General features: G+C 43.5%; 1 pseudogene; it reads left to right on the forward strand.

Moving 5' to 3' along the window:
* The first annotated feature begins 3,483 nt into the window (after window positions 1-3,483).
* On the forward strand, window positions 3,484-13,719 carry LOC144585041 (uncharacterized; annotated as a pseudogene).
* Window positions 13,720-21,419: the final 7,700 nt, after the last annotated feature.

Raw genomic sequence — 21,419 nt, forward strand, 5'->3', positions numbered from 1 at the left:
TGTGCACTGACCACTCACCACTGCAGTGGTTAAAGACAATGAAAACCCATAATAGTAAACCTATGAGGTGGGCTTTAAACCTGCAAGATTTTGACTTTGAAGTGAAGGTGGTCAGAGGGTCAATGAACTGTGTTGCTGACGCCTTGTCAAGAAGACCCGACGAGTGCAGACGGCGAAGAAACCGGGGTTGTCACAGATATTATTCTCCTACAGGAGACCTGGTTATTAGCCCCTCCATCTATCCCGCGTTTTTCTACTTACCATCTCCCGGCTGTTAAATCTAAATCAAGTGGGCGCCCCTCCCCAGGTCTTTGTTGCTTTTTTAAACCCTCCTCCCTATTTAACCTCATTTCCATCCCTTCCCCCTCATCCTATATTCAAATTTTCCTCCTTCAGTACGGCGAATTTAAAATTCTACTTCTTAACCTTTATTTCCCGCCTCCATCCTCTTCTCTGAATAGCACCTGGATGGAGGTAGAGAATCTTTTCAATCTTAATCTGGAAGCTAATCCATCTGCCCATATTTTGATCCTGGGGGACTTTAATACCCGGTTAGGACCCAATAATTCTGCTCTAACCAAACAAATAAATTTGGAGTTTGATGAGTCGTTTCCCCCCTGGCTCAATTGCCCAAGGACTTCCAGAGACAAGATTATCACTCCTCATGCTACCTTTTTAATCAATCTCTGCCTCAACCTTCATATTGCCATCCTCAATGGCACATGGGGTAAGGACATTCCTGGGGAATATACCCATCTTTCTATTAGGGGACCAAGCGTAATTGATTACGCCATTGCTTCTCCAGCCCTCCTCCCTTTTCTCTCTGATTTCTCTGTTGGAGCCCGTGCCGACAGTGATCACTTGCCTCTTCTTTTGTCCCTAACCTTTCCCTCTTCGCTTCCCTCCCCTCTAACCCCCCCTTCACAACTTTCCTCCCCTCTTCAATGGTCTCCTAAAACAGAAACTGACTTCTTTTCTTGGACTCTACTACCAGAGATTTCCAATCTTAACCGTACCATTGCTACAACTGACTCTATCTCTACAGCTATTACCTCCTACAACACTCTTCTTGACTCCTTAGTTATCTCTCTTAGCAGTCCAACTAACCTCCCTTCTCATAACCGAGCTACCTCTTGGTTTGATTCTCACTGTTGGCAGGCTAAGAAGCAAGTTAGGTCCCTCTTTCACTCCTTCCGCCTTAACCCTACCCCAGCCTCTTTACATCTCTACCTTATTGCCAGAAGATCCTGCTTATTATTCCTAGACTCAAAAAAACATCTTTCCGCCCAACGCAAGTGGTCTGACCTGCTTCAAGCAATTCTATCACATAATTACAAGTCCTTCTGGTCTCTGGTTTCTTCCTCCACTACTTCCTTTTCTCCCGATCCTTCCTCCTCTATCTCTTTGGAGGTATGGATAGCCCACTTCTCTACAATTTTTTTCTCCCCGAATTCTAACCCCTCTCCCGATTCCTCACTGCAGGCCCTCTCTGATTGGCCTCCCGTTACCTCTGATGAAATATTGGATTTAATCAGCTCATTGAAATCTGGTAAGGCTCCAGGCCCAGATCAAATCCTCACTGAGATTCTGACCAGTAACCCTCACTGGTGGTCTCACTACTTGGCCAATCTCTTCACTTTAGTTAACCACTCTGGTATCTTTCCCAACTCCTGATTAATTTCCACCCTGATCCCAATATTTAAAAAAGGTGATCCCTCCCTACCCAGTAACTACCGTCCAATCAGTCTTTTATCCTATATTGGCAAACTCTATTCAAAACTTCTTCTTTCCAAACTTTCTGCTTGGGCCTCTTCCATCAATCTTCCGGGGAAAGAGCAAATAGGCTTTCGCTCTGGAGCCTCCACCCTTGATCACGCTCTTCTTTTGTCTCATCTAGCAGAAAAATACTCCATCCACCATAAATCTAGACTGTTCGCCGCTTTTGTAGATCTTCAAGGTGCCTTTGACTCCGTTAACAGATCTCTTTTATGGGACAAACTATCCCAATGGGGCATTGACCCTCGACTACTCTTTCTGCTTAGGCGCCTTCATTCTTCAAACTCATGCCAGATCCGTCTTCCAAACTCCAATATTCTATCTGATAGGTTTCAAGTCAACAGGGGTGTCCGTCAAGGGTGCATATTAGCCCCCTTAATGTTTAACTTGTTCTTAGCAGATCTTCCCCCTTTCTTATCTAAAGCTGCCAACTCTTCCCCTTCTCTTAATGGTGCCCCTCTTTCAGTCCTCCTTTACGCAGATGATGCAGTCCTGCTCTCCCTTTCCAAAGCCGGCCTGCGTCTCCTTTTAGCCAAATTTCAAGATTACTGTTCCGTTAATGATCTTTGTATAAATTCCTCCAAAACAAAAATAGTTGTTTTTTCTAAATCTAGTCCTTTGTCCTTTTGGTCAGTCGGTACACACTCCTACCAGCAAGTGCCAACATTTAAATACCTTGGGCTCACTTTTCACCACAAACTAAACTGGACTCCACATAAAAAACTGGTTATTTCCACATCAACTACCCAATTCAATGCAATTTCAAAATTTCATTATCTTTCGGGCAACCAATTTATCCCAGCAGCCATGCATATTTTTCAGTGTAAGCTCCTATCCCACCTTTTTTATGGGGTGCCCATCTGGATAGAGGCCGTAAACCATGACATTGATTCCATTGCTGCTGCTTTTTTCAGAAAGATCTTAGGTGTTCCCAATATGATCCGCCTCTCCACCATGGTACTCGAATTGGGAACCCACCTTCCGTCTACCCTTGCCTGGGTTACCACCTTCAAATACTGGCTCCGCATCCATCTCCACTCTAACTCTCTCCTTTTTGATCTTCTTAGTGATTCTTACACATCGAAATGGTTCCAACTGATCGATTCTAAACTTCTCTCTTTAGGACTGAATCTAGAATCCCTTTTCGATCTTGGATTACAACAGGCCCATTCCTTGATCAAACACAAACTTTGGCAGCTCGAGTATGAGACACTTTCAGCCGATTTGAACCCCACCTGTTCTCCCCTTTTTTTCAGTCTTCCTCCTTCCCTAGGACGTCCTTCCAACTACTTCTCTTTACTGACTAATCCTGACCAGAGAAGAGCATTTATGCAAGCTCGTCTGAATATCTTCCCATCGGCGGTCCATGTAGGCCGTTTCTCCAAGATTCCCCGTGCAAATAGGCTCTGTTTCTTCTGTCATACTTTACCAGATTCCCTGGATCATATTTTATTTCACTGCCCGGCTCATTCTTCTTTGAGAAAGCTCTGTCTTGAACCGTGGCTTTCACTTTTTCCCAACTCCCTAGTTTTTTTCCTGAGCGATTCTTGTCCTTTGATTACATCTGCCGTTGCTGGATATCTATTGGAAATTTCTATTTTAACCCATAATCTATGATATTCCCCGTTGCTTTGAGAGTATTTTTCACCTTACTTTTCCCTTTGATTATTGTTTGTTTGTACCTATGTTTTCCTGTCGTCTGTTCATATGCCAATAAAGGTATCGAAATCGAAATCGAATCGATACAAAAACATGAAATGTGAAAAGAGTTTCAGCGGGAGAAGAAATCTGCGTTCACATCAAAGGACCCATACTGGGGAGAAACCACATAAATGCATGGAATGTGGAAAGAGCTTTAGTTGCAGTGGTAACCTTACATCACATCAAAGGACCCACACTGGGGAGAAACCATATAAGTGCATGGAATGTGGAAAGAGCTTTAGTCACAGTAGTGACCTTAAGGTACATCAAAGGACCCACACTGGGGAGAAACCACATAAATGCATGGAATGTGGAAAGAGCTTTAGTCACAGTGGTGACCTTAAGGTACATCAAAGGACCCACACTGGGGAGAAACCACATAAATGCATGGAATGTGGAAAGAGCTTTAGTCACAGTGGTAATCTTAGGTTACATCAAAGGACCCACACTGGGGAGAAACCACATAAATGCATCGAATGTGGAAAGAGCTTTAGTCGCAGTGGTGACCTTACGTCACATCAAAGGACCCACACGGGGGAGAAACCACATAAATGCACGGAATGTGGAAAGACCTTTACTCACAGTGGTCATCTTAGGATACATGAAAGAACCCACACTGGGGAGAAACCACAAAAATGCATGGAATGTGGAAAGAGCTTTTGTCGCAGTGGTGACCTTACGACACATCTAAGGAAGCACACTGGGGAGAAACCACATAAATGCATGGAATGTGGAAAGAGCTTTAGTCGCAGTGGTAATCTTAGGTTACATCAAAGGACCCACACTGGACAGAAACCATATAAATGCATGGAATGTGGAAAGAGTTTTAGTCTCAGTGGTTACCTTACGTCACATCAAAGGACCCACACTGGGGAGAAACCACATATATGCATGGAATGTGGAAAGAGCTTTAGTCGCAGTGATGCCCTTACGTCACATCAAAGGTCTCACACTGGGGAGAAACCACATAAATGCATGGAATGTGGAAAGAGCTTTAGTGACAGGGGTCAGCTTAGGATACATCAAAGGACCCACACTGGGGAGAAACCACATAAATGCATGGAATGTGGAAAGAGCTTTTGTCAGAGTGGTCAGCTTAGGGTACATCAAAGGACCCACACTGGGGAGAAACCATATAAATGCATGGAATGTGGAAAGAGCTTTAGTCTCAGTAGTTACCTTACGTCACATCAAAGGACCCACACGGGGGAGAAACCACATAAATGCACGGAATGTGGAAAGACCTTTACTCACAGTGGTCACCTTAAGATACATGAAAGGACCCACACTGGGGAGTAACCACATACATGCATGGAATGTGGAAAGAGCTTTAGTCTCAGTGGTCACCTTAGGGTACATCAAAGGTCTCACACTCGGGAGAAACCACGTAAATGAATGGAATGAGCTTTAGTAGCAGTGATGCCCTTAGGTTACATCAAGGAACCTGCACTGGGGAGAACCCCCATGTATGCATGGAATGTGGAAAGAGCTTTGTCATGGTTTACCATTTGTTTTAAAAAATGTCGGTGCTTCATTTCAGAGGATAGACAAGCTTTTGCATGGTCTTACATTTGCTAGTGTTTATCTTGATGATATTGCAGTTTTCAGTTCTGATTTTGAATCTCACATGTCACACATTGAAAGTGTGTTGTCTAGAATCCAGCAAGCAGGATTGACAGTCAAAGCGACTAAATGTCAGTGGATGCAGGGAAAAGTCATGTACTTGGGTCATTTAATTGGACAAGGAGAAATCCAGCCTTTGCAAGCCATAAATGATTGGCCTATTCCTACAACTAAAAAGCAAGTTCAATCCTTTTTGGGCCTATTTGGCTATTAAAGAAAATTCATTCCTGATTTCAGTTATTTGGCAACGCCTTTGACGGAGCTAACTAAGAAAAGACAGCCTGTCAAGGAAAAATGGACACCTGAGTGTCAAGGTGCTTTTGAAGCCTTAAAGGCAAAGTTTAGTGCTGCACCTATACTAAAATCACCTGACTTTGACATACCATTCATTCTACAAACAGATGCTTTAGATTTGAGTCTTGGAGCTGTACTGTTACAGAAAGGGGAAGATGGGATTCCTAATCCAATCTCATATTTCTCCAGAAAACTCTTAGAAAGAGAAAGAAATTACTCAGTTCCAGAAAAAGAGGCCTTATCTATTATCTGGTCTCTTAATCTTCTTAGGCCTTATCTGTGGGGATGTAAATTCACTCTGCAGACAGATCATAGAGCTTTGGTTTGGTTGCAGAAGATGAAATCTCACAATCAGAAATTGCTGAGATGGCATTTGGCATTACAAGATTTTGATTTTGAAGTTCAGCACATTCTTGGAAAGTTGAATGTTGTGGCAGATGGTCTTTCCAGAATGTATTGTGAAGATCAAGATGTGACAGACCGTTGAAACACTGTTAATGTTTCACTGTTTCACTACTGATATGTTCCTGAGCACATGTAGAGTGCGCACTGTATTGAGTATTACTAACATGACTGTTTTTCTATTTTTCAGATAGTAGAAGTGCTTAACCTAAAGAATGTATTTACATGTTGCTGTTAGAATGTTTTTCTACCTCGATGCTTTGCTAGATTAAATGCTATTTTGAATGTGTTAAAGTTCATCATTAGTATTTGCACTATGTAACCAGCTAATTACTGCTTATTATTGTAATTAGTAGCCAAAAATGGAAACTAGATTTCCTGTTTCAGATTTTTGGAACTCCCAGAGGTGGCATGTCATGGTTTAGGTTATGAAGACTAAAATGTGATTTACTAATGGGATTTGAAGTCATGGAATTTTGTAGAAGGAATCCATATTGGTCTGTGTTAGCATAACTGGATGCTTCGAGAAGCTGTTTCTCCTAGAGCTAACTGGAATTTTCCATGAAGCTGCCTTGGCCAGAGACAATAAGGAGCCAAGACACATCATCAGGACAAAGGACAACAACACCTGCACATCCCGTGGGAAATGAAGGTGGAGTGTGAAGAGACAGCCCTTTATGCTGATTGGTTAACATCACAGAACAGTGGAGAAGAAGGGTGGTCCCAGCATGAAAGAAAAATGGAGAATGGAGACCGAGAGAGCTTGGATTTTTGGAATGATTTTAGTATTGATTTTAGGATGGAGTTTTGAGTTCCAAATGCTAGTTTTTGCTGTTATGCTAGGATGTAGTTCAGAGAAAGCATACAGAAAAGGGGACTATGCCTAGCTTACTTTCTAAGCTAGTTTTAGAGTTTTTTATTTTATTTTTGTAGCTGGAATTTGCTAAGATTCTAACTGCTGTTATTCATGGAAATCTACTGGAATGCTATGCTTTTGCAACAAACTGAATATCTCTAAATTCTTTATTTTTCTAATAAAACAATAATTCTTAAAATCCTAAATTTGGTCTCTTGAACAGCAAATCTGAAATACTAAGTGACAGGCCACAGAGATGCTACTTGAGTCCATTACTACCGTGAGTTTTGTTTGTCTTGACAGACTTTAAAACTCATGATTTCTAGCTTTGGTTGTTCTCAATTAATTGCTCATTAGAACAGACTTGGGAAAAGGGTAAGTGGTACTGCCTGGCTGGGTTGCCTGGACTCTGCTCAAATGTTTTAGGAGTACACTTACACCTGGAACCTCTCTGTTCAAGCATCAGGTGTTCTTTTAGAAGCCCCTGGGTGCTCACAAACTTTATTCAGAGTGGTAAGCTTAGGTTACATCTGTCATGATGTACAGTAGGTTATTGAAGCTAGAATGTAATTTCTAAATGGGATTTGCAGTCATGGAATGATGTAGAAGGAATCCATTTTCGGTCTGTGTCATTTTTACTAGAAGCATCGAGATGCTGTTTTTCTTCACAGTTAGCTTGGCCAAGGCCAAAGAAAGAGCCAAAACGTAGGGAAAATGGAAACAGCACCTGCAGTCCCATGCGAAAGGAAGGCGGAGAGAGAGAGAGAGACGAGCAGTCCTTTGTCCTGATTGGTGAGCAGAGTGAAGAGAGAAGAAGGGGGGTTTCTTATGGGAGTTTCCAGTATTTTGCTAGGATGTAGTTCTTAGTAGGAGAATGGAAAGGAGGGCTCTGCCTTACCTATTCCTTATCTAGTGAGTATTTTTCTTAGATAGTGATTTTATTATTTTATTTTTGTAGCTGGAGTTTGCTAAGTTTCTAATCGCCTTAGTTATGGAAATGATTTTGAATGCTATGCTTTGCAATAAACTGAATTCAACTAAATCTTTATTTTTCTAATAAAACAATTATACTTAAGAACTTTTGTTTGGTGTCTTGAACAGACAACCTGTTACCATACTTAATTTGATTTTCTAACAGGCCACAAACTATGGTGCTTTGAGTCCAGTATTTTCTTGAGTTCTCGGAGTTCTGAATGACTCTAAGACTCATGATTATATTTTGGTTTCTCAATGATTTTAAATTGGGAATAGACTTGGTGTATGAGTGCCAGTGGGACACCCTGGGTGAGACAAGGACTCATCTCAATCCAAATAGGGGTACATTGGACTTATAACCTCTCTATTCCGGCTTTCAGATTCTCTTAGGAGGACTGTTGAAGCTTACAACATCCAAGAACCCGCATTGGGGCGAAACCACATAAATGCATGGAATGTGGAAAGAGCTTTAGTCAGAGCTCCTGATAAGTTAAGAAGGCATAAGGAGCTCATTCAATTTTGTGCTGGTTTCCACTGGAAAGAATAAACAACAAAATGCTGAAGTAATGCAAAACAGAGAAAAAAGAGAATAAATGGAGTACATTTTGAAGTGCCTCTTGTGATGTCATCTTCACCCTTAAGTTGCGTGTTCCCGTGTCCTTGTCGGGCACACCTGCTGAACACTTTGGACATGATCTCTATGCTGAGTGTTCATGGCTGTAAAATTCAGGTTCTGTTTTCTTTGGCTTATTTTATATAACTTTACAGCATGAATGTGGGATATTTGCTTCTGTAGCCGGGATTCAAAAAAAAAAGTTCCAGTATTGCTGCACAATGTTGTGCCTGTGTTGCCAGCAGGAGAAAAAGTTGCCAAGATTCCCATAGGAGAGGGCAGCCTGAATATTGACAGCAGGACTGGGAGCAGTGAAGATGGTCTACCCGGGACACCCTCTCTTCTGTTCACTGCCACCCACACTTGCTGAAAAACAGCCCTGACCTTTGCCTTGGGTTTGGGAGAGAAGCGGTGGACTGTCAGACTGTCAGCTTCTGGGATTTCCCCTTGTGGGATGTCGCTCTGTGAACGGTAGTGGTGCTGGAGGACTCCTGCTCCACCTCTTGGCCACTGGAGTGTACAGAACATATGAGTGTTTGCTCACGAGTCCACTCTCAGCCTGACCACCCTTAAGCAAAGGGGCAGCAACGAATGCTCTGCCTGACCTGCTTTTATACCAACTTCAGCCCCTACAATCCCAGGCGCCTGCCCGTGGCTACAGCAGCCTCAAACTTTCCCAGTGAATCAGCTTCAGGGTTTTGGCTGACCTACACGCAGTTTGTTTCTCTGGCTTTCCTATGTGAGTACGTTGAAGAATTAAGTTTACTGAATTTGTCAGTGACCTGATCTGTTCGAACATTTTGACATAGAATTCCTGTACGTAACCTCCACCTCCTAGCTTCTTTATAATCACATGTACCCTTAAAATTCATATTTACCAATATGTGATCTGCTACTTTTATTAACCCTACGTCTGTCTTACAAACTCTAAATCACAATCATTAGATGCAAATATATATAATCTATCCTAAAATAACATAGATGCTGATGAATAAAAAGTAAACTAATTTACATCTCCTTTCACTTCTCTCCAAAAATCCTGCATGTCAGTTCTATTTATCAGTTTATTTCATATGATAATATTATACCTTGTTTCATTCTTGGTAGGGTTTAATTTATCTTCCTCTTCATCCATTAACATTTATCTTTATTTATCAAGACTTTAAACCATTCCATTTTAGCATCCTATCTCCATTTGGTCCCATACTCTGATGACATACCCCAGCAAAGCAACACCCAATTTTCCTTTAAAAAAACCCTAATCCATAAACCCTCACCGCAACATTTAATAATATTTCCCCTCTCTTTTTGGCAAGATCCTACCTGGCCACGGTCAAGTGCAAAGTCCTGCACCTTGGAAAAAGAAACCACTTGCACACTTACAAGATGGGGGATACTTGGCTCAGAAAAACTATGAGCGAGAGGGATGTTGGAATTGTTGTAGATCTCAAGCTAAATGTGAGCCAACAATGGCTTTTTCTTAATCCAGGTTCTCCAGCTCTTCCTTCCCTTTCTCTTTTCATGGGTTCACCATTTTCAATATATTTATGGATTTGCAATGCCTTTAAATAAAGTACTGTACAGTGGAAGAAATTTGCAAGTAAACCATGGAACTTTTCCAGTAAAACCTCAATTCTAATCAAACCCTCTCCTTGTATTTCTGAGTAAGCTGGCTGGATAGCTCTGTGGTTTAAATATCTGGTTGCAGAACCAGAGATTCCTTGCTGTGTCTCCCACGGATAAGGTCAGCTTGTGTGGCCTTTGGAAAACTGCAAGGTCCCAGAACCAGGGAATGGGGAACGACTTTTGAGTATTCTCTACCTAGAAACCCCCGAAAAAAGGGTTGCCATCAGTCAGAATTGACTTGATGGCCCATGTTTAATAGTATTTTGGATAGTGGTTAATATTAATCAACTATATTTTCCCGTCACTGGCCCTTTGGGAAGTATCAATTCAGGCAAGGGGAGTCCAATGTTGTTTGCACAATACGGCAAATTTTTCAAATGTTGCCAGTCAAGCCTTCAGGAGACATATGCCTTTCAAAGGAGTCAAAGACAGAGCAAATTTTTGGTTTGGCCTCCAGTTAGATTCTGCTCTCTGCTATATTCTCAAGACATCTCCTTTTTTCTCTATCAGGTAACACACGATGGCCAGAATTATACTTCTTCTGGCCCCGAAAACAGTCAAGTGTGAAGCTAGGAAGAAAAGCTTGGAAAAACCCATGAGCTAAAGGAGAAATGGCTTAAACGCCTGAAGTGTGGAGAAAGCTTCAGACCAGTGCTACTAGTTCAGTTTAAAGAACTCACCCTGGGGAGAAATGATACAAAAACATGAAATGTGAAAAGAGTTTCAGCGGGAGAAGAAATCTGCGTTCACATCAAAGTTCCCATACTGGGGAGAAACCACATAAATGCATCAAATGTAGAAAGAGCTTTAGTCGCAGTGGTAATCTTAGGTTACATCAAAGGACCCACACTGGGGAGAAACCACATAAATGCATCGAATCTGGAAAGAGCTTTAGTCGCAGTGGTGACCTTACGTGACATCAAAGGACCCACACTGGGGAGAAACCACATAAATGCACAGAATGTGGAAAGACCTTTTGTCAGAGCGGTCAGCTTAGGGTACATCTAAGGACCCGCACTGGGGAGAAACCACATAAATGCATGGAATGTGGAAAGAGCTTTAGTCAGAGTGGTCACCTTAGGGTACATGAAAGGTCTCACACTCGGGAGAAACCACGTAAATGAATGGAATGAGCTTTAGTCGGGGTGATGCCCTTAGGTTACATCTTAGGAACCTGCACTGGGGAGAAACCACATGAAAACCACAGAGCTCCTGATAAGTTAAGAGGGCATAAGGAGCTCATTCAATTTTGTGCTGGTTTCCACTGGAAAGAATAAACAACAAAATGCTGAAGTAATGCAAAAGAGAGAAAAAAGAGAATAAATGGAGTACATTTTGAAGTGCCTCTTGTGATGTGTTTTACTTCCATTGTTAATTAACAGAGAGATATCACAAAATAGATGTGGAACCTTGTGCTAAAAAATTAAAATAAGCATATATTGTGCAATGGAAGCTTTTACAAAATTAGTGTAAATATTTATTTATTTATTTATTTATTTTATATCCCGCCTATCTGGTCGTATGAGGACCTCTCTAGGCGGCTAACAACATAAAAAAAATACAATAATATACACAAAGCCATTTTACGCAACAAAAAAAGAAAAAATATATATACTAAACAAAATGGGGAGCTATAGGAAAAGAAAAAAATCGTCAGGAGTTATCTGTTGGGAAGGCCTGCCCAAACATCCATGTTTTTAATTGTTTCTTGAAAATATCCAGCGAGGGAGCCGTGCGAATCTCAGGGGGAAGGTTGTTCCAGAGACGAGGAGCCACCGCCGAGAAGGCCCAATTTCTGGTCTTTTCCTTCCGGGCCTCCCACGGCGTTAGGCTCCTCAGTCTCACCTCCTGGCTCGCACGAGTGACACGGGTAGACCTTGGTGGGAGAAGGCGTTCCGCCAGGTATCGAGGTCCTAAACCGTTTAGGGCTTTATATGTAAGCATCAACACTTTGAAGTCGATGCGGAAACGGATGGGCAGCCAATGCAGTGCGGCCAGAGTGGGTGAAATATGTTGGTATCTTCTCACCCCACTGAGTAATCTGGCTGCCGCGTTCTGCACCACCTGTAGTTTCCGCAGCAGCCTCAAAGGCAGCCCCACGTACAGCGCATTGCAGTGATCTAATCTTGAGATTACGAGCGCATGCACCAAGGTAGTGAGCGCCCCAACATCAAGGTAGGATCGCAGCTGGGCTATCCACCTAAGATGAAAGAAGGCGGTACGGACCACAGACACCACCTGAGGTTCCATAGTGAGCGCCGGGTCCAGATGGATCCCCAGACTGCGGACCCCATCCCTGAAGGGCAGGGTCACCCCCCCATAAGTGAGGGAGTTTCCCAGATCCCCTGATGTGGGGGCGCCCACCCTTAGCACCTCCGTCTTGTCCGGGTTCAGCCTCAGCCCGTTCTCCTGCATCCATTCCAGTACGGTCTCCAGGCAGCGCTGAAGGGACAGGAGGGCATCTCCTGTGGTTGGTAAAAAGGAGCTGTGGAGCTGTGTGTCATCCGCATACGGATGACACAATGCTCCACACCCCCTGATGACCCCATCCAGCGGCCTCATATAGATATTAAACAGCATTGGGGAGATGATCGACCCCTGTGGGACCCCACAATTGAGGATCCACGGGGCCGAGACACTCTCCCCAAGCTGTACTCTCTGGGGACGGTCCTCCAAGAAGGAACGGAGCCAGGCCAAAGCCAGGGCACCTATTCCCAACTCGGAGAGAATCCCCAGGAGGATACCGTGGTCAATGGTATCAAAGGCCACTGAGATACGTATCTAGGAGAACCAGCAGAGACATTTTGCCCCTCTCGGCCTCCCTCAATAGGTCATCACACAGGGCGACCAATGCCGTTTCTGTACCATGGCACAGCCTGAAGCCCGACTGGAATGGATCCAGGGCATATGTTTCGTCCAGAAGCGCCTGAAGCTGATCGGCCACCACCCTCTCGACTACCTTGCTTAAGAAAGAAACGTTGGCGACAGGCCTGTAGTTGCCGATTTCGTCCGCCGCCAAACTAGGTTTCTTTCTAATGGGCCTAATGAGTGTCTCCTTGAGGGCAGAAGGGAATCTGCCCTCAAGGAATGACCCATTAATTATTACAGTGGCCCATTCCGTTGTTAAGGACCTGGCTGCCTTAATTAGCCAGGCCGGGCAAGGGTCCAAGGAGGAGGTGGTGGCACGACAGCGATCAAGCACCCTGGCCACAGTATCGGGCGTGACAGGCTGAAAGGAATCAAGTATCACCGGGCAAGACGGAGCGCTGGACATCTCAGCTTGACTCACTGTATTCAAAAAAGGAGAGAGGTCCCGGCAGATGGCCTCCACTTTCGATTTTAAAAAGGCTGCAAATTGGTCCAGTGAAAAACTAGGGGGAGGCCCATCACTCGGACCAATTCCAGATAGTTCGCGCATTCTACGGAATAATTCCGCCTGCTGATTAGAGGCTTCGCTTATCCGGTTAGCGAGATATGTTCGACTAGCAGCCTTTACCTTCGCCAGGTAAAGGTTAGTAGCGACCTTGACAGCTATACAATTGAAATCCGTCGGGCTCTTTCTCCATTTGCGCTCTAGCCATCTCCTGACCCGCTTCGACGCTGGAGATCCTGGTTATACCAGGGCGCCGGGCGGTCTCTGCGGTGGAGAGGGCGTTTAGGAGTGATCGTGTCTACGGCGCTAGTCATGGCGGTAAACCAGCCGTGGACCAGAGCCTCGACAGGAGCACCAGCCAGGTGCCCCTCCGAACCAACGTGCTCTATCTGACCCATGATTCCCCTCCTGTAGGACACTTTGTTCAGTAAAAAACTCTGCACTTACACGGGAATTCTGGTGGCCCCGGGTTTGACCTGATGGGTTATAATAAGATAGCTGTCAGGATCGCAACTAACCGTTACCTGGCTGCTAGAAGATCTCACTTCACTGACTGGATAAGCGAAGCTTCCAATCAGCAGGCGGAACTCTTCCGTATAGTTCACACTCTATCCGGAATTGGTCTGGGTGAAGGGCCTCCCACTAGCATCTCACCTCACCAATTTGCAGCGTTTTCAAAATCAAAAGTGGAGGCCATCCACCGTGACCTTTCTCCTTTTTTAAATACAATGGATTGAGCAGAGATGTCCAGCGCTCCGCCTTGCCCGGTAATTCTTGACTCCTTTTTAGCCTGTAACACCAGATTTGGTGGATAAAGCGCTTGATCGCTGTCGGGCCACCACGTCTTCTCTCAACCCTTGCCTGGCCTGGCTAATCAAAGCTGCCAGGCCGGTAACAACTGAATGGGCCACGACAATAATTAATGGGTCTCTCCAGGAGGGCAAGGTTCCCCTCTCCCTCAAGGAGACACTTATTAGGCCTATTAGGTATAAATCAAATTTGGTGGCGGACGACATTGGAAATTATAGGCCTGTCGCCAATGTTTCCTTCCTCAGCAAAGTGGTTGAGAGGGTGGTGGCAGATCAGCTTCAGGCGCTTCTGGACGAAACCAACATTCTGGGCCCATTTCAGTCGGGCTTCAGAGAGAGAGAGAGAGAGAGAGAGAGAGAGAGAGAGAGAGAGAGAAGGGGAATATTCTGCCCAGAGAGAAGCCCGTAAGCATGTGATGGAGGTGTGGAAAAAAGGGGGGGGAAAGAGTGCGCCTTTTTGGCCTTCCTGGCAGAGCTGCAGGGATGCCCTTTTATGTGTGTGTGTGTGTGTGTGTGTGTGTGTGTGTAAAACGGAGTTGAACCATTAATTAACACTGAGGTTTTAAACTCGGAAAGTGAGATAGGTGGGGGAGTTCTCATTACTCCTCAGACCTTCTCTCACACAGGTCACCCCCCTTTTGCAAGCTTCTTGCCATCTTTCAACTTGCCCAGAGAGAGCCTTCCTTCCGAGAGAGCGGGGCTCTTCCTTCCCCCTTCATCAGGCCCCAGAAATCTGAGTGGAAGTGCTGGTTTTAAAAAAGAGGGGAGTGGGATCCAGGCCCCAGAGATCCCCTCTCCCATTTGAATTCCCCCTCCGCCTCCCTCTGGAGGAGACCCAGAGGAAAAAATTGCCTTCATTTCCAGTGGGAAAACAAACCTTTCTCTAAAGCTTTAAACGAGGTGCTGAGCCAGGGAGAGTCCCTGCCCCGGGTGTCTTCCACAACTGGGAGGGGGGTCCCCTCTTCCTCCTCTCCCCCTTCCTGCCAGGCTCTACCTTGAAGGGACGTTTTAAGCCTCCCGTTCCACCTAAAAAAGACGCCTTGCCCATGATCCTGAAACCTCTTCAGGAAAACTCAGCCCCCCTGTGAGTGGGTTCTCTGTTACCAGTGGGCATTTCCTTACTCGAACGATTAATACCACCGAGTTAATCTTGCATTAGAATCCTTCATCTTGTTTAACCATTGTAATGGCGCATGATCAATCATCAAAATAAAAGGAGCGCCTAACAAGTAATATTTAAAAGATTGAATAGCACATTTTACAGCTAATGCTTCCTTTTCAATGGTAGCATATCGTCTTTCTCTCTCGCTTAATTTCTTACTAATATACATAATTGGTTATTCCTTTTGACCTTCATTCTGAGAAAGGACAGCTCCAATTTCTCTGTCAGAAGCATCAGTCTGTACAATAAAAGTTTTCTGAAAATCTGAGGCATATCGATGAGGCAATCCACTTAATATATTCTTTACTTTCTCAAAAGCAATTTGTTCTGATTGCCCCCATATTATGTTTTTACATTTCTTTTTCTTAGTTAAATCTGTCAAGGGAGCTGTCAATTCTGAACAGTTTGGTATGAATTGTCTATAATACCCCGCTAACCCCAGAAATTGTTGCACTTCTTTCTTGTCTACCTTTTCTGACACTGGTCAAATTTTCCCTTCTTCTATCAAAAATCCTAAATATTTTATTCCTCGACGAGCTATTTTACATTTAGAAGGACTAACTCTCAGATTAGCTTGCCTTAACTCGGTTAATACCTTTTCTAAATGTATCACATGTTCTCCGAAGGTTTTACTATATATTAATATATCATCAATATAGGCGGCTGCAAATTCTTTCACGGGTTCTAAAACTTTATCCATTACCCTCTGGAAGGTAGCAGAGGCTCCATGCAATCTGAACAGCATTCTTGAAAATTGATAAAAGCCTTTAAGAGTGACAAAAGCTGTCTTCTCTTTATCTTCATCTCTTAATGGAATTTGCCAGTATCCTTTCACTAGATCTAGAGAGCTTAGTACAGTAGCTCCTCCTATTCTTTCTAACTGATCCTCAATCTTAGGCATTGGGAATGCCTCAAATTTAGATATATCATTTAACTTTCTAAAATATATACACAATCTAATATTCCCATCAGATTTAGGTACCATAACCAGATAACTTCTCCAAGGGCTATAAGAAGCCTCGACGACACCTAACGCGAACATTTCATCCACGTCTTTATTAATTTTTTAAAAGATTATATGGCCAATTACGTGCTCCAGATATTACTAATTTTCCTGGTTCTGTATTAATACAATGTACTCCCATATTGGTAAATCCAGGTTTATTATAAAACACATATTTAAATTTTGATTCCAATTTCCTAATTTCCAATTTTTTTTTGCAGATCATCTAAATTTTCTTCCAATTTTAACTCTTCTTCTGGTAATTTTCACATCTGAACAGCTGGCCCAAAATCTTCATCCTCTATTTCCCCTACAAAACTATCTCTTTTCATCCACTCCTTTAATAGGTTTACGTAGTAAATACTGGAATTTTTTCTTTTATCTGGAGTGGCTATTTCATAATTAATTTCATTCAATCTTCTAATTACTACGTATGGTCCCTGCCATCTTGCAAATAATTTTGACTGTTCAGTTGGTAGTAACAACAAAATTTTATCACCGGCTTCAAAGACTCTCTTTCTCGCCTTCCTATGATATCTTTGTTTTTGCCCCATTTGAGTCCTTTTTAACTGCTCCTTAGTTTCTTTAGCCACATGGTTCAGATGTTCCCTCATCTCAGTAATTTGCTTAATTTGTAACTGAGACACATCCTTGCCAAATTCCCAACTTTCTTTTACCAAATCTAGAACTCCCCTACGGTTCCTTCCATATAATAATTCAAATGGAGAAAACCCTGTAGAAGCTTGTGGCACTTCTCTAATGGCAAACAATAATGGGGCAATAGTAAGTGCCAATTCTTTGGTTTATCTATAACTAATTTCCTCAACATGCTTTTTAAAGTTTTATTAAACCTTTCAACAAGACCATTAGTTTGAGGGTGATATATGGTAGTTTTTAAAGGTCTTACATCTAATAACTTCCACATTTCTTTAAAGGTTTGACTCATAAAATTTGACCCCTGGTCAGTGATTACTTCTTTAGGAAATCCCAATCTTGAAAAAAATCTGCATTAATTCTTTAGCTAAGACTTTAGCAGAAGTGGTTAAGGGAATTGCCTCAGGATATCTTGTCGCATAGTCCACCAATACCAAAATCTAATTGTAACCTGCATTCAATTTAGTCAAAGGTCCTATTATGTCTAAACCAATCCGTTCAAAAGGTACACCAACCAAAGGCATTGGTATCAATTCAGCTCCAGGTTCTGGTTTTGATTGAGTTATTTGACATTGCTTGCATGTTTTACAATATTTTTCTATATCCGCCCAAATATTGGGCCACCAAAACCTCTGTAAGATTCTAGCACTCATTTTTTGGACTGCCAAGTGCCCAGCCAGGGGTACATCATGAGCTAATTGTAGGATATTTCCTCTCCAGTTTTTAGGCACCACTAGTTGTGGTATACCATCAATTGATATCCTATACAATAAACCATCACGTAACTCGAAGCCTACTTCTCCATTTATCACCGCCCCTTCTTCTCTTGCTTTTTCCATAAATTTAACCAAGGAATCATCATCTTGTTGCCGAAGTCGGGTAGTTTGTCCGGATACACCTTCAAACATTTCATTTATATTTTCTTTACCGCATTCTCCTTGCATAACTTCCGTAGAAGTCATTAATTCTTTCATTTCTAACCAATCTCTTCCTAAAATCATTTCTCTAACCAAACCAGGTACAATACCAATTTCCAATTCCCCTTTCACATTGTTAATTTCAACCATCGCAATAGCAGTTTGATATGTTTTTATATCACCATGTATACATCTAACAGTTACCTCCCCCTTTTCCACAATCCCCTTCAAGTCTTTCACCAAAGTTTTCCCACTTCCAGAGTCAATTAGAGCCTTTTTAAGTTCACCATTCACATAAGCAGTAACTTTCCATCCATTTTTCCGTTCCCAATTACCCCCAGTCACCTGACTCCAATCTTTAATCCAGGAACAATCTACTCCTGGGCAATTTTTCTTCTGATGTTCTATGGACCAACAATGGAAACAAGCCCCTTTGAATTCTCTGGGCTCTCTCCAATTTGGATAGGCTTCCATAATCTTGTGTTTTGAGCCTCCCAGTTTGCTGATTTCCACTTTCATATCTTGTGCAGGACACTGTGAAGCACCCACGTTGCTCCCAGATGCCATTTTCTCTCTAACCCTTGCCTTCTCGGTGTATGCCCAGTTGTTATCGCATGATCCCTCTTCAGGAATGCAAAAGTCTTCAACCAATCGTATCGCTGCTTCCAAGTCACAAGGGTGGTTTCTTTGCACCCAAGCTCTCATACTCGTGGGTAACTTGGTTACCAATTGTTCCAAGATGATTTCATCCAGTATTTGCTCCTTACTTTTTCCTTCAGGTCTGATTCATCTCATCAGGTTAGCTTTTAATTTTTGAACTAAGGTGCGGGGGTGTAGTTCATTTTTCCATTTCAAACTGCAAAATTTCTTGCGATAAGCTTCTTCTGTTAAGTTAAGCATTTGCAAAATGGTTAATTTTACTTTATTATATTGCAACGCTTCGCTAGGAGGTAAGGTGTCAACTATTTCTTGTAGGTTACTGGACAAACAAGGTGTTAAAATTAAGGTCCATTGCTCTTCAGGCCATCCAGCAGCGAGTGCTACTCTCTCAAATGTATTTAAGTACACCTCAGGGTCATCATCGGTTGTCATTTTCTGTAACCTGATAGGAGCTGGACCTGCCACCCATGTACTCTTTTTCGTGATTTCTTCCTTTAATTCTTTCCTGTCTATACTTTTTGCTAGTTGAGATAATATTAGATTCTGTTGTTCTACTAATAAATTAATTATCCTTTCTTGTCTCACGATCGTCTGTTTTACGTCCCCATCTTTCTCCGTTGGTGTCTCTGGAACTGCCCTGCGCTGGGTGCCAATGTGAGTGTGTTCTCTGTTACCAATGGGCATTTCCTTACTCGGAGACACAAGAGAAGATTCTGAAGTGTTCAATAAAGAATTTTTATTAACAAAACTATTTATAACTTCTTTGCTTTTAACATTGGAACCATGAACAGATAACTAGGGAGGGGAGTTCTCCCAAAACCACAACAGGATTTTTCTTCATTTAAACCCTTTAATAGTAAGTTGTTCTTTTCTCCAGCACGGTCCCTTCTTCAGGACTTAGACCGGGGATGATGGGTCCCACTTTTCTGGCTCCGCGGTCTTCAGCTTCTCCTTCTATCGGATCGTGAGCAAGCATCTTCATGGGAACCGAAAAGGCTTGGGCATTTCTAACTGATCCTCCCGATGCACTTTCTTTAAATACGGTCACTTTCTCAGTTTCTCTAGAGATCGCTCCCTCTTTAGTTGTCAGGAATATATCTAATTGCTCTCTCTCTCGGTACACCTTCCTTCTCGCTCCTGCCTCAGCTCTTTCTAACGGCCCCAACTGCCTCTCTCCCTCGTACATTCCTTCCTCACAAGCTCTTTCTATTCTGCTCGCGCGAACTTTCTCTATCTCTTCAGGTTGTTTCTTTGCCTCAGGTTTCACTGATATCTCTGATTCTATAACAATTACTTGAGGGGACGGCTCACTACTTGCTGTTTCTTTATACTCCTCCTCACGCACCCCCACCCCACTCTCTCATGGACGGGGGCTGCTTACCAGAAGGCCACTAAAACTCACCCAACCGCCTTCCTGAGGGGAGACCTTCTGGTCACCTTCTCCACTGCGCATGGGCCACAGACCCCCTCCCACTGGCTAAACCATCCCCCCTCTGTGGGGAAGAGGAGCACATGCACAGGAGGGAGAGTGAGCTGAGCAGCCAGTGAGGGGATCTCGCACGTGCGCAGAGACGAGCAGTGGGTGGGCTTGGAAGGCAGCCTGTCTGTCACTCAAGGGGGAAGAAAGGGGGTGGGGGAAATGGGGGTTCTTGCCCAGCCAGCCTTCCAAAGGGATGGGCTTCTGCCCAGAGACAAGTGACGCCTAAGGAGCAGGAGGAGGAGCGAGCTCTCATTGGGTCTCCATTGTCTTCTGGGCAGAAACAGACCCTCTCCCCTGTGCGTCGCTGGGTTGCCAGGCAACCCCCTCATAGATGCCATAAAACGGCAGGGGGAGGTCCAAGGAGACCAGCCCTGGAGGGCTTCCACCCAGCAACGGGTGACACGCCAGAGGAGCGAGTTCTCATTGGGTCTTCATTGTTTTTCCCTGTTCTTCGAGGAGAGGCTGTTTTACAAAGAATGAATCCAAGGAATGAATAATCACACAAGAACCCGCCTCTGAGCTCTTCTCCCACCTGACTGCAGGGGGAAAAGCAAGTTGAAAAACCCACAAGCAGGAGCCATTTTTTCTGTGCCAGAATCCAGCTCTCTTTCCAAGACTCCTCTGGCTTTTCACCTGAAGCATGGTGGGTGTCTTAACAGGGTGGCCTGGAAGGCCTTGCCCATGTGTCCACCGCACACAGACACCAAGAAGTCACAAAGCCCACTTTAAAGAAATCTAAAAGCTGGAAAGTGAACTCTGTAGGATATTCTAAGGAGGGCTGGAAGAAATTGCCAGGGACCAAGGAGCCCCAATGAATTCAAAGACACAGAAGTTGAACTGTTGCTCAGATTTATGAGATAATCCTGAAAACCCATCTATTTTGAGGGGAACTTCTGTCCTCTAAGCTTGGAAGAAAGTGTGAGAGAAGGTTTGAGGAGTAATGATCTTAATTAAGACCTTGTTCTTTCCTAGGGAAAGAGGAGATGGTGGTGGTGGTGTCCTTTTCATTATCCCTGTTGAACTTTTCCCTGTCAGGAAGGAATGTAGAGAACATCCCCCTTCTCTCTCTCTCTCTCTCTCTCTCTCTCTCTCTCTCTCTCCTTTCAGTACAAATATATGCAAAATCAAACATTAACGGTGAGGGCAGAAAAATCCCTCCCTTGGCAAAGAAGCCCCTCTCGCTCCTGAAGGGAAACCTCGGGCAAATCCCCTCAGAGGCTTCAAACAGCCTGCATGTAATGCCATTTTGCCACAGAGACCAAGGAGTCCCAGTGGGGGGAAAATTGAATTTGAAGACACAGAAGTTGAACTTTTGTTCAGATCTATGAGATAAATTCTCTCAAGTAGGAAGAATGGAAGAATTCTCCCTTTCCTTCCCCAAAACACATCCCTTTTGAGGAGAGCTTCTGTCCTCTGAGCTTCAAAGAAAGTGTGAGAAAAAGTTTGAGGAGTCATGAGCTAAATTAAGACTTTGATCATCCTAGAGAAAGAAATG

Source organism: Pogona vitticeps, chromosome W (assembly GCF_051106095.1).
Source record: "Pogona vitticeps strain Pit_001003342236 chromosome W, PviZW2.1, whole genome shotgun sequence".
NCBI lineage: Eukaryota > Metazoa > Chordata > Lepidosauria > Squamata > Agamidae > Pogona > Pogona vitticeps.